This window comes from Arachis ipaensis, chromosome B7, assembly GCF_059453495.1.
Source record: "Arachis ipaensis isolate K30076 ecotype BB chromosome B7, ASM5945349v1, whole genome shotgun sequence".
NCBI classification, from domain to species: domain Eukaryota; kingdom Viridiplantae; phylum Streptophyta; class Magnoliopsida; order Fabales; family Fabaceae; genus Arachis; species Arachis ipaensis.
In genome coordinates this window covers 125,134,895-125,147,652 of record NC_142442.1, presented here as the reverse complement: position 1 = coordinate 125,147,652, position 12,758 = coordinate 125,134,895, and the positions used below count along the sequence as shown (strand labels likewise).

Below are 12,758 nucleotides of genomic sequence, written 5' to 3'. Positions count from 1 at the left end.
GATGGAATGCTTTTGGTGCTCCACCCTTAGTTGTCCCATGTTGGAACTTAATTCTCCTAGGGAGGTGTTGATTTGCTCCCAATAGTTTTGTGGAGGAAAATGCATCCCTTGAGGTATCTCAGGGATTTCATGAGGGGTTTCCTCATGCTCTTGTCCATGAGTGGGATCTCTTGTTTGCTCCATCTTTTTCTTAGTGATGGGCTTGTCCTCATCAATGAGGATGTCTTCCTCTATGTCAATTCCAACTGAATTGCAGAGGTGACAGATGAGATGAGGGAAAGCTAACCTTGCCATAGTAGAGGACTTGTCCGCCACCTTGTAGAGTTCTTGGGATATAACCTCATGAACTTCAACTTCCTCTCTAATCATGATGCTATGAATCATGATAGCCCGGTCTATAGTAACTTCAGATCGGTTGCTAGTAGGAATGATTGAGCGTTGGATGAACTCCAACCATCCCCTAGCCATGGGCTTGAGGTCATGCCTTCTTAGTTGAACCGGCTTCCCTCTTGAATCTCTCTTCCATTGAGTGCCCTCTTCACATATGTCCATGAGGACTTGGTCCAACCTTTGATCAAAGTTGACCCTTCTAGTGTATGGGTGTGCATCTCCTTGCATCATGGGCAAGTTGAATGCCAACCTTACATTTTTCGAACTAAAATCTAAGTATTTCCCTCGGACCATTGTAAGCCAATTCTTGGGGTCCGGGTTCACACTTTGATCATGGTTCTTGGTGATCCATGCATTGGCATAGAACTCTTAAACCATTAAGATTCTGACTTGTTGAATGGGGTTGGTGAGAACTTCCTAACCTCCTCTTCGGATCTCATGTCAGATCTCCAGATATTTGCCCTTTTTGAGCTTAAAAGGGACCTCAGGGATCACCTTCTTCTTGGCCACAACTTCATAGAAGTGGTCTTGATGTACCCTTGAGAGGAATCTCTCCATCTCCCATGACTTGGAGGTGGAAGCTTTTGCCTTCCTTTTCCTCTTTCTAGAGGTTTTTCTGACCTTTGGTGCCATTAATAGTTATGGAAAAATGAAAAAAAGCTTTAGCTTTTACCACACCAAACTTAGAAGGTTGCTCGTCCTCGAGCAAAAGAAGAAAGAAGAGAGTAGAAGAAGAAGAAATAGAGGAGATGGAGTGGGCTTAGTGTTTCGGCCAAGGGGGAGAAGTAGTGTGTATGTTTTGTGAAAATGAAGGAGTGAAGATGGGTTTATATAGGAGTGGAGGGGGTATGGTTCGGCCATTATGGGTGGGTTTGGATGGGTAAGTGGTTTGAATTTGAATGGTGAGGTAGGTGGGGTTTTATGAAGGATGGATGTGAGTGGTGAAGAGAATGGTGGAATTTGATAGGTGAGCGGTTTTTTGGGAAGAGGTATTAAGGTGATTGGTGAATGGGTGAAGAAGAGAGAGAGAGGTGGGGTAAGTGGGGATTCTGTGGGGTCCACAGATCCTGAGGTGTCAAGGATTTCTCGTCCCTACACTATGTGGCGTGCAAAACGCCCCTTTCTGCCAATCCTGGCGTTAAACGCCAGGCTACTGCCCATTTCTGGCATTTAACGCCAGCTTCTTGCCCATTCCTGGCGTTAAACGCCAGTCTGGTGCCCATTTCTGGCGTTAAACGCCCAGAATGGTGCCAGACTGGGCGTTTAACGCCCATTCTGCTACCCTTACTGGCGTTTAAACGCCAGTAAGTTTCTCCTTCAGGGTGTTCTGTTTTTCATTCTGTTTTTCCTTCTGTTTTTGCTTTTTCAATTGTTTTTGTGACTTCACATGATCATCAACCTATAGAAAAAATAAAAAATAGAAATTTAACATAGATAAGTGAAAATTGGGTTGCCTCCCAACAAGCGCTTCTTTAATGTCAATAGCTTGACAGTGGCTCTCATGGAGCCTCACAGATGTTCGGAGCAATGTTGGAACCTCCCAACACCAAACTTAGAGTTTGAATGTGGGGGTTCAACACCAAACTTAAAGTTTGGTTGTGGCCTCTCAACACCAAACTTAGAGTTTGATTGTGAGGGCTCTGTTTGACTTTGTATTGAGAAAAGCTCTTCATGCTTCCTCTCCATGATTACAGAGGGATATCCTTGAGCTTTAAACACAAGGGAGTCTTCATTCACTTGAATGATTAATTTTCCTCTGTCAACATCAATCACAGCTTTTGCTGTGGCTAGGAAGGGTCTGCCAAGGATGATAGATTCATCCATACACTTCCCAGTCTCTAGGATTATGAAGTCAGCAGGGATGTAATGGCCTTCAACTTTTACCAAGACATCCTCTACAAGTCCATAAGCCTATTTCTTTGAATTGTCTGCCATCTCCAGTGAGATTCTTGCAGCTTGTACCTCTATGATCCCTAGCTTCTCCATTATAGAGAGAGGCATGAGGTTTATGCTTGACCCCATATCACACAGAGCCTTTTCAAAGGTCATGGTGCCTATGGTACAAGGTATTGAGAACTTTCCAGGATCTTGTCTCTTCAGAGGTAATCTCTGCCTAGTCAAGTCATCCAGTTCTTTGATGAGCAATGGAGGTTCATCCTCCCAAGTCTCATTACCAAACAACCTGGCATTTAGCTTTATGATTGCTCCAAGGTACTTAGCAACTTGCTCTTCAGTAACATCTTCATCCTCTTCAGAGGAAGAATACTCATCAGAGCTCATGAATGGCAAAAATAAATTCAATGGAATCTCTATGGTCTCAGTGTGAGCCTCAGATTCCCATGGTTCATCATTAGGGAACTCCTTGGAGGTCAGCGGATGTCCATTGAGGTCTTCCTCAGTGGAGATCACTGCCTCTTCCTCCTCTCCAGGTTTGGCCATGTGAGACGTGTTTATGGCCTTGCACTCTTTCTTTGGATTCTCTTCTGTATTGCTTGGGAGAGTACTAGGAGGGAGTTCAATAATTTTCTTACTCAGCTGACCCACTTGTGCTTCCAAATTTCTAATGGAGGACCTTGTTTCAGTCATGAAACTTTGAGTGGTTTTAATTAGATCAGAGACAATGATTGCTAAGTCAGAGTGGCTTTGCTTAGAATTCTCTGTCTGTTGCTGAGAAGATGATGGAAAAGGCTTGCTATTGCTAAACCTGTTTCTTCCACCATTATTGTTGTTGAAACCTTGTTGAGGTCTCTGTTGATCCTTCCATGAGAGATTTGGATGATTTCTCCATGAAGGATTATAGGTGTTTCCATAGGGTTCTCCCATGTAATTCACCTCTTCCATTGCTGGGTTCTCAGGATCATAAGCTTCTTCTTCAGAGGAAGCTTCCTTAGTACTGCCTATTGCTGCTTACATTCTAGACAGACTTTGAGAAATCATATTGACTTGTTGGGTCAATATTTTATTCTGAGCCAATATGGCATTCAGAGTATCAATCTCAAGAACTCCTTTCTTCTGAGTTGTCCCATTACTCACAGGGTTCCTTTCAGAAGTGTACATTAATTAGTTATTTACAACCATTTCAATGAGTTCCTGAGCTTCTGCAGGCGTCTTCTTCAGATGAAGAGATCCTCCAGCAGAGCTGTCCAATGACATCTTGGACAGTTCAGACAGACCATCATAGAAGATTCCTATGATACTCCATTCTGAAAGCATGTCAGAAGGGCAACTTCTGATCAATTGCTTGTATCTTTCCCAAGCTTCATAGAGGGATTCACCTACCTTCTATCTGAAGGTTTGGACTTCCATTCTAAGCTTGCTCAATTTTTGAGGTGGAAAGAACTTTGCCAAGAAGGCATTGAGTAGCTTTTCTCAAGAGTTCAGGCTTTCTTTAGGTTGTGAATCCAACCATGTCCTAACTCTGTCTCTTACAGCAAAAGAAAAGAGCATAAGTCTGTAGACTTCAGGGTCAACCCCATTGGTCTTGACAGTGTCACAGATTTGCAAGAATTCAGCTAAGAACTGATGAGGATCTTCCAATGGAAGTCCATGAAACTTGCAATTCTGTTGCATTAGAGAAACTAATTGAGGCTTAAGCTCAAAGTTGTTTGCTCCAATGGCAGGGATTGAGATGCTTCTCCCATAGAAGTCGGGAGTAGGTGCAGTAAAGTCACCAAGCACCTTCCTTGCATTGTTGGCATTGTTGTTTTTGGCTGCCATGGTTTCTTCTTCCTTGAAAAGCTCTGTTAGGCCCTCTAAAGAGAATTGTTCTTTAGCTTCTCTTAGCTTTCTCTTCAAGGTCCTTTCAGGTTCAGGATCAGTTTGAACAAGTATGCCTTTATCTTTGTTCCTGCTCATATGAAAGAGAAGAGAACAAGAAAGTAGGGAATCCTCTATGTCACAGTATAGAGATTCCTTGAGGTGTCAGAGGAAAAGAAGAATAGAAGGAGGAGGTAGATAGAAGAGAATTCGAACATATAAAGAAGGATAGAGTTCGAATTGCACCTTGAAGAGGAGTGTTAGTCCCTTAAATAGAAGGATGTGAGAAGAGGGGAAGAATTTTCGAAAATAAATTAAAAAGATTTTGAAATAATAAAAAGAAATTTTAAAAATTTGATTGAGATTTTCGAAAATTAAGATTGGGAAGGAAATTAAGTGATTTTTGAAAAAGATTTTGAAATTAGAAATCAAAAAGATATGATTGAGAGTTAATTTTGAAAAAGATGTGATTGAAAAGATATGATTGAGAAGATATGATTGAGAAGATATGATTGAAAATCAAACTAAAAAGAGAAAGTTTTAAAATTAAAGTTGATTACTTGACTAACAAGAAATTAGAAGATATGATTCTAGAATTAAAACTTTTGATCCTTTCTTAATAGGCAAGTAACAACTAGAAAATTTTGAAGTAAATCATTAATTATAACAAGGATTTTCAAAAATAATAAAAAATGGAAAGAAATTGATTTTGAAGAGATATGATTGAAAAGATATGATTTGAAAAAGATTTGATTTTGAAAAATTATGAAGATTTGAAAAAAAATTTGAATTAAAAACAAAATTTTCCCTCTAGTGTCATCCTAGCGTTAAACGCCCAAAATGGCATCCATTCTGGCATTTAACGCCCAAAATGCTACCCTTTTGGGCGTTAAATGCCCAGCCAGGTACCCTGGCTGGCGTTTAAACGCCAGTTTTCCTTCTTCACTGGGCGTTTTGAACGCCCAGCTTTTTCTGTTTGATTCCTCTGCTGAATATTCTGAATCTTCAATTCTTTATATTATTGACTTGAAAAGACACAATTTTTGAAAATATTTTTGGATTTTTAATGATGAGAAACAATAAAAATTGCAACTAAGATCAAATAAACAATGCATGCAAGACACCAAACTTAAAAAATTTTCATATAAGAGATACTAACAAATTGAGAATGCATATGAGAAACAACAAAACACACAAAACAAGAGAATTTAAAGATCAGAGCAATGAAATCATCAAGAACAACTTGAAGATTAATGAAGAACATATTGCATATTTTCGAAAAATGCAAGAAGAATGCAATTGACACCAAACTTAAAAATTGACACTAGACTCAAACAAGAAACATAAAATATTTTTTATTTTTAAAATTTTTTTGTGATTTTCAAAACTTATATGGAAAAGAAAATAAAGGGATTCAAAACTTTTAATAAGAATTCTAGGAATCATGCAATGTTAGTCTAAAGCTTCAGTCTAAAAAGATTAGACATGGTTGGCCAAGCTTCAGCAGGACATTACATTCAGTAGCTGAATTGATGAGAATCAATAAGCTTTTGTGATGATAAGAACATCACCTTGAAACTCTAGAATTCATTCTTAAAAATTCTGAAAAATAAAAAGAAAAGTACCTAATCTAAGCAACAAGATGAACCGTCAGTTGTCCAAACTCGAACAATCCCCGACAACGGCGCCAAAAACTTGGTGCACAAAATTGTGATCATCAACAATGGCGCCAAAGGACTTGGAGCTCTTAAATGTGAATCACACTTTGTCACAATTCCACACAACTAACCAGTAAGTGCACTGGGTCGTCCAAGTAATAAACCTTACGTGAGTAAGGGTCGATCCCACGGAGACTGTCGGCTTGAAGCAAGCTATGGTCACCTTGTAAATCTCAGTCAGGCGAATTCAGATGGTGATAGAGAATTGATAATTAAAAGATAAATAAAACATAAAATAAGATAAAGATAGAGATACTTATGTAATTCATCAGTAGGAATTTCAGATAAGCGTATGAAGATGCTTTGTTCCTCCTGAACCTCTGCTTTCCTATTTCCTTCTTCCAATCATTCATATTCCTTTCCATGGCAAGCTTTATGTTGGGCATCACCGTTGTCAATGGCTACTTCCCATCCTCTCAGTGAAAACGTTCCAAATGCGCTGTCACCGCACGGTTAATCATCTGTCGGTTCTCGATCATGCTGGAATAGGACCCATTGATCCTTTTGCGTCTGTCACACGCCCAACAATCGCGAGTTTAAAGCTCGTCATAGTCATCCCTTCCCAGATCCTACTCAGAATACCACAGACAAGGTTTAGACATTCCGGATCTCAGGAATGGCCGCCAATAATTCTAGCCTATACCACGAAGGTTCCAATCTTAGATTAGAAACCCAAGAGATACACATTCAAGCTTGTTTGCATGTAGAACGGAAGTGGTTGTCAATCACGCGTTCATAGGTGAGAATGGTGATGAGTGTCACATAATCATCACATTCATCATGTTCTTGGGTGCGAATGAATATCTTGGAGAAGAAATAGACTTGAGTTGAATAGAAAAACAATAGTACTTGTATTAATTCATGAAGAACAGCAGAGCTCCACACCTTAATCTATGGTGTGTAGAAACTCCACCGTTGAGAATACATAAGAACAAAAGGTCTAGGCATGGCCGAATGGCCAGCCTCCCAAAGAGGTTTCAATCATCAAAACATGATTCAAAGATGAAAATACTATAGCAAAAGGTCCTATTTATAGAAAACTAATAGCCTAGGGTTTACAGAAATCAGTAATTAATGCAGAAATCTTCTTCTGGGCCCACTTGGTGTGTGCTTAGGCTGAGCATTGAAGCTTCCATGTGTAGAGACTTTTCTTGGAGTTAAACGCCAGCTTTTGTGCCAGTTTGGGCGTTTAACTCCAGCTTTTGTGCCAGTTCCGGCGTTAAACGCCAGAATTCTTGAGCTGACTTAGAACGCCTATTTGGGCCATCAAATCTCAAGCAAAGTATGAACTATTATATATTTCTGGAAAACCCAGGATGTCTACTTTCTAACGCAATTGAGAGCGTGCCAATTGGGCTTCTGTAGCTCCAGAAAATCCACTTCGAATGCAGGGAGGTCAGAATCCAACAGCATCTGCAGTCCTTTTTCAGCCTCTGAATATGATTTTTGCTCAGGTCCCTCAATTTCAGCCAGAAAATATCTGAAATCACAGAAAAACACACAAACTCATAGTAAAGTCCAGAAGAGTGATTTTTATTTAAAAACTAATAAAAATATAATAAAAACTAACTAAAATATACTAAAAACATACTAAAAACAATGCCAGAAAGCGTATAAAATATCCGCTCATCAGGCATCTTAGAATTGTACTCAGGAGCCTTAGGCAATGTCGGATGAGTGTCAAGAGAGACTAGGAAGGGATTGTCTGCACGCCTAGGAGGGGCATGTACTACTGTGTCTTCAGTCTGCTCTAGAGCTTCTTTTTCAACCGGCTCCTCAGTAACTTGTGCTTCCATACCTGCCACTTGTTTACTTATCAAGGTAATAGCCTTGCACTCCTCTCTTAGATTTGGAATTGTGTTACCAGGAAGGCTATTAGTAGTCCTTTGATCAATTTCATTAACTTTTGTGGCTAATTGACCTATCTGAACCTCCAAGTTTTTTATTGATGCTCTAGTTTTCTGTATAAAGCTTACCATTAGTGCTTCCAAATCAGTGTTCTTCTGAGACTGAGGAGTTGCTTGCTGAGATGACTAAAACCGGTGGTTATTGAAATTGTTCTGATGGAAACCGCCTTGAGAATTATTATTAAAATTCTGTGGCCTCTGAGGTTGCTCTCTCCACCCTAAATTTGGGTGATTTCTCCACCCCTGATTATAGGTCTTAGCACATGGATCATTATTGGGGTTTCTAAGAGCATTTTTCATGTAATTGACTTGTTCATAACAAGATTGAGTATAATCATAATTCTCACCTTGCATAGAGCTACTAGTCATGTCATAAGGAGCTTCTTGAGGTGCATTATGAGTGTTGACAGCTGAAACCTGCATCTCACTCAATTGTTGAGTAATCAAATTCATCTGCTGAGACAAAATTTTGTTCTGAGCAAGAAGAGCATCAAAAGCCTCTACTTCCAAAATGCCTTTTTTCTGAGGGGTCCCAGAGTTTACAGGATTCCTGTTAGATGAGTATAAATATTGGTTGTTAGCAACCAACTCAATAAGATCAATAGTCTCCTCCGGTGTCTTCTTCATGTGAAATGAACCACCTGCAGAATTATCCAAACACATTTTGGACATTTCACACAAGCCCTCATAAAAGATATCCAACTGAGTCCATTTAGAAAATATGTCTGGAGGGCATTGCCTGGTCAGTAGCTTGAATCTCTCCCAGGCTTCATAAAGGGTCTCACCATCTTTCTGTCTGAAGGTCTGAACCACCACTCTTAGCTTAGTCAGCTTTTATGGTCAGAAAAATTTAGTCAGAAATCCAGTGACCACCTTATCCCAAGTGTCCAGGCGCTCCTTGGGTTGAGAATCTAGCCACAACATTGCTCTATTCCTCACAGGAAATGGGAAGAGCATGAGTTTGTAAACCTCAGGATTCATTCTATTTGTCTTCATAGTATCACAAATCTGCAGGAAATTAGCAATAAATTGATTTGGGTCTTCCTGAGAAAGTCCATAATACTGACAATTTTATTGCACAAGAGTGACTAGCTGAGGCTTCAGTTCAAAGTTGTTTGCAGCTATAGGAGGCACCACAATACCTTTCCCATAGAGATCTGTATTGGGGGTAGTGTATGAGCCAAGCACTTTTCTAGGTTGTTCATTGTAACACTCTAATTAGCCTAAGCTTTACCTCGCGTCATAAAGCAAAGGTTAATCAAAGGTTATGACAGTTCTAAGCTCATACATATACTATATAGAAAGAATTAATATAATCTAGAAGCCCGATGAAGAATACAGCTCAAAAACAGGATTTGAAAAGTGCAAAACGTATTAACGGAGCTACTAATTTAAAGCACAAGATATGGATATAATATAACAAAAGATAGGAGTAGAATATCATAAGAATCTAGCCACGGCTCGCGGAGTTTAAGTCGGCTTGTCATGTATACAGACAAAACAGAATCTGAAGTTTAAAAATAGCTTATACAAGTTTTTCTATCTCAATACAAGCCTCTAGGCAAAATCAAGATACAAAAGTGAGAGATGTATAAACAGAATAATCAAAAGACTCTAAAAAGTGTCATGATCCTCCACTTCTGTCACCATCCAAGCAACTCACCGTGGTGGGTTGTGACCTACATCTGAAAAATAACAACAGAATATGGTATGAGAACCGGAGATTCTCAGTATGGTAACAGTGTCCAGTGATGTAAGATATAAGATCCCAGGACGCCAAAGGCAATCCTAGACTTCATATCCATCACAAGATTTATCTTAAGCATACTAAAACAGTAAAGCATATATGAAACCTTAACATAACTAAAAGGGCATTCTAACTTAAGGGATTTTCTAGTCTAACAATTCTCTGCTGTCCCACAGCCTTCACCAACCTATCCTCCATGCGATCCCGTCGCCACCGCCTTTCGAGCCTCCTCAATCCCAGCAGAAAGCACAATTATATACAATGCAAGTAAAACACAAGTATTGGCATATAAGGCAAGTAATTCAAATATACAATTAGGCATGTTATACAATTAGGCATACAATTACAAGTCGGCAAAGCAATCAAACAGATAGAAGATGCATATGATGAATGCCTATCCTATTGGATGTAATATCACATTGTCGGTTCAACTAACAACTCGACACATCTACATGGAGATGTCGCACTTCGGAATCATCATTGGGAACCCCCGAGATATGGTGCTCAGATCACCGTCCAGGATTTTGTGCCTGCACACTCTATTGATCCGAAGAGATGCGAACAGGATACTCTTGCCACAGACCTCACATCTCAATGTAAGTGGGATTAACCACCGTCTTTACACCGCTGCCGCTACCTCGACAGGCGGGATTAACCACCGTCCCTATCGGGCGCATAGCGTCTCATCATCTTAGTATAAAATGATACATCAGTGGTTTTCAAAAAATATTTTCAGTATATCATGGATCCGTCATCTCATTTCGAGTCATCGACTCATCTCAACCACTGTCAATTCAATATTTTTATTCCGAACTCATTAGTTCGTCACTTTCTCAATCCATACATCTTTTCCCTTCTCAATCCACCAAACCCATCCTCAGTATACCAGAAACCTAAGCCTCCGTTCTCTAATTTTCAAGGAAAAACCAACTAATTTCTCCTAAGACCCTTCCCATATTTCAATGCCCAAAAATAAGCCCAGGAGCCTTAAAATGGTGTCACAGAAGCTTACAAACTTGTTGGGAAAGTGAAATAGTTTAAAAACAAAGTTTAAGTTATAAAACAGGGCGTGTGCGTACGCACAGGAATGTGCGTGCGCACGCCCAAGAGAATTTTTAAACGTGTGCGTACACATAGGGGTGTGTGTATGCACAAGTACAAATTTTCACAATTCTGTTCGCCCGCACAAGCTGTGCTAGCGCCCCCAACAAACAGCCTTTCCCAACGTGTGCGTGCGCACAAGGCTGTGCGTGCGCACAGGTTGTAATTCTTCATTGGTTATGTGCGCGCACAAGCTGTGCTAGCGCTCTAAACAGGAAGCCTTCCCCTACGTATAGGGCTGTGCATGCGCACAGGTTTAAATTTTCACAGGGGTGTGCGTGCGCACAAGGCTGTGCGTACGCACATACCAAAAATCACAAAATTCTATAACTTTCTAGAATTTCAGACTTTTAACACCAAACTTTAAATGATCATAACTCCATCTATAGAAATTCAAATTTTGCAAACTTTATATCAATTTGAAGAGATTTCAACGAATTTTAATTCTAAATAAGTTTCAACCAATTTCAAAGATTGAGACATAAGTTATGATCAGACAAAGTTCACCAAAATTCCCTTTTTACCAAAAGCCACAAGTACTCAATTCTTCCAAATTCTCAAACCACATCCAACCAAAACAATACCAAACTCCCATTTATAGCCCAATCTACCCTCTTGGGTCACTTTCCACAATTCATACCAATTTTTCCATCACACTTCATCATTTCAATCTCAATTATCAAATATATATAACATTACAAGCACATACCCACCAATATATTCACCAATCATCATTCTATCACTATCAATCTTCATCATCAAACTCAACCATGCTTCATATTAACAATTAATAATATTCATTCATCCAAATCCATCATACCTCAACATCATCATTTAACAACATCAACAATATCAATTCATTAAGCGTCATCAACCAACCAATCATCAACAACATATCAATTTCAATCCTATCTTATGGGTCACTAGCCTAAGTGTCCATGAATATTATATACTACATAGAGGTTACCGAAACCATACCTTGGCCGATTTTCAATATGAACCAAAACCCCAACTTGAGCACAAACATGCTTTCAACCACAATCCAAGCCACCAACAATCACCAACGAGCTCCAACAATATCCAATAATCACAACTTCAAGCTATAACACACATAATTCACAACAAATCAACCTAGGGCTCATTATAATCAAAATTTCACAAGGGTTCAAGAGCAACTCACCTTACCCAACAGTTTTGGATGCCAAATCCAGTGTCAATCAAAGGCTAGAGTGCACCTAAACACCCAAAATTACAAAATTTCACTTAATCAAAAGCCCTAGATTTTCGAAATTTTGAAGAGAAGAACTGAGAAGATTTTTTGGTTACCTCACCAATTTCTTGGATGAGTTTTGTAGAGCTCTTCACGAGAAATGTGTGGCCGCAAACGGTGCGGCGTTCGGAGCTCCGTAGCTCAAGATATGAGCTTGAGAAGATGAGAGTGAATAGTGTTTTCTCTTCTCATCTCCCTCTTCTCTTTCAGCTGGATGGGTGTGTTTGTGAGAGTGTTATGATGAAATGAGTTCATTAATGAACCTATTTATATGTTGGACTTGGGCCCAACTTGGACCCGGTCTAACCCGTTAGCGTTTTTAGCCTGTTGGGCCAAACCTTTAAAATTAACGCACGGTTTTCTATTTCTATTATTTTTCTAAGGTTTTCGACCGTTTTCACTCTTTCTCATATAGTACCGAGCAGACTTAAACCAGTTCGACCGGTTCGGTTGCCGATTTACAATTTTTCTCAGTTTTTCATAGAAGATACATTGTCTGACTCAGAAAAATCTATTGAGTTCAAAAATCACATTTAGATCCTCCAATTTTCATTCTAAATTGCCGGATCCTATTTTGGGCAATTAATTATCTAATTAGGCGGTTAATTAGTCGCGGTTCTTACATTCATTCTCATTCGGAATTGCCACATTAGCATTAATAGCCCGATTATGATCCATAGTGGACTCTGCAGCTTTCTTTTCAAAAGTCTCACTCAGATTTTCACTAGCCTTGTAAAGTCTAGCTTGTTGCAAGCACCGCCTCAAAGTCCTTTCAGGTTCATGATCAAAATCAAGAAGGAGCTCTTTATCCCTGTTCCTGCTCATAAACAAAAAAAAATAAAGGAAAGTGGGAATCTCTACATCAGAGT

The 12,758-nt window shown here is 39.4% G+C and overlaps 2 non-coding genes across 2 annotated transcripts; both read left to right on the top strand.

Annotated features, from left to right (window-relative positions):
• The first annotated feature begins 3,597 nt into the window (after positions 1–3,597).
• Positions 3,598–3,705, top strand: LOC148554020 (small nucleolar RNA R71). The gene has a single exon (XR_015893415.1). It is a non-coding gene; the product is annotated as a small nucleolar RNA R71 (small nucleolar RNA).
• Positions 3,706–8,487: 4,782 nt separating this feature from the next.
• On the top strand, positions 8,488–8,596 carry LOC148554019 (small nucleolar RNA R71). Its single transcript, XR_015893002.1, has one exon. It is a non-coding gene; the product is annotated as a small nucleolar RNA R71 (small nucleolar RNA).
• Positions 8,597–12,758: the final 4,162 nt, after the last annotated feature.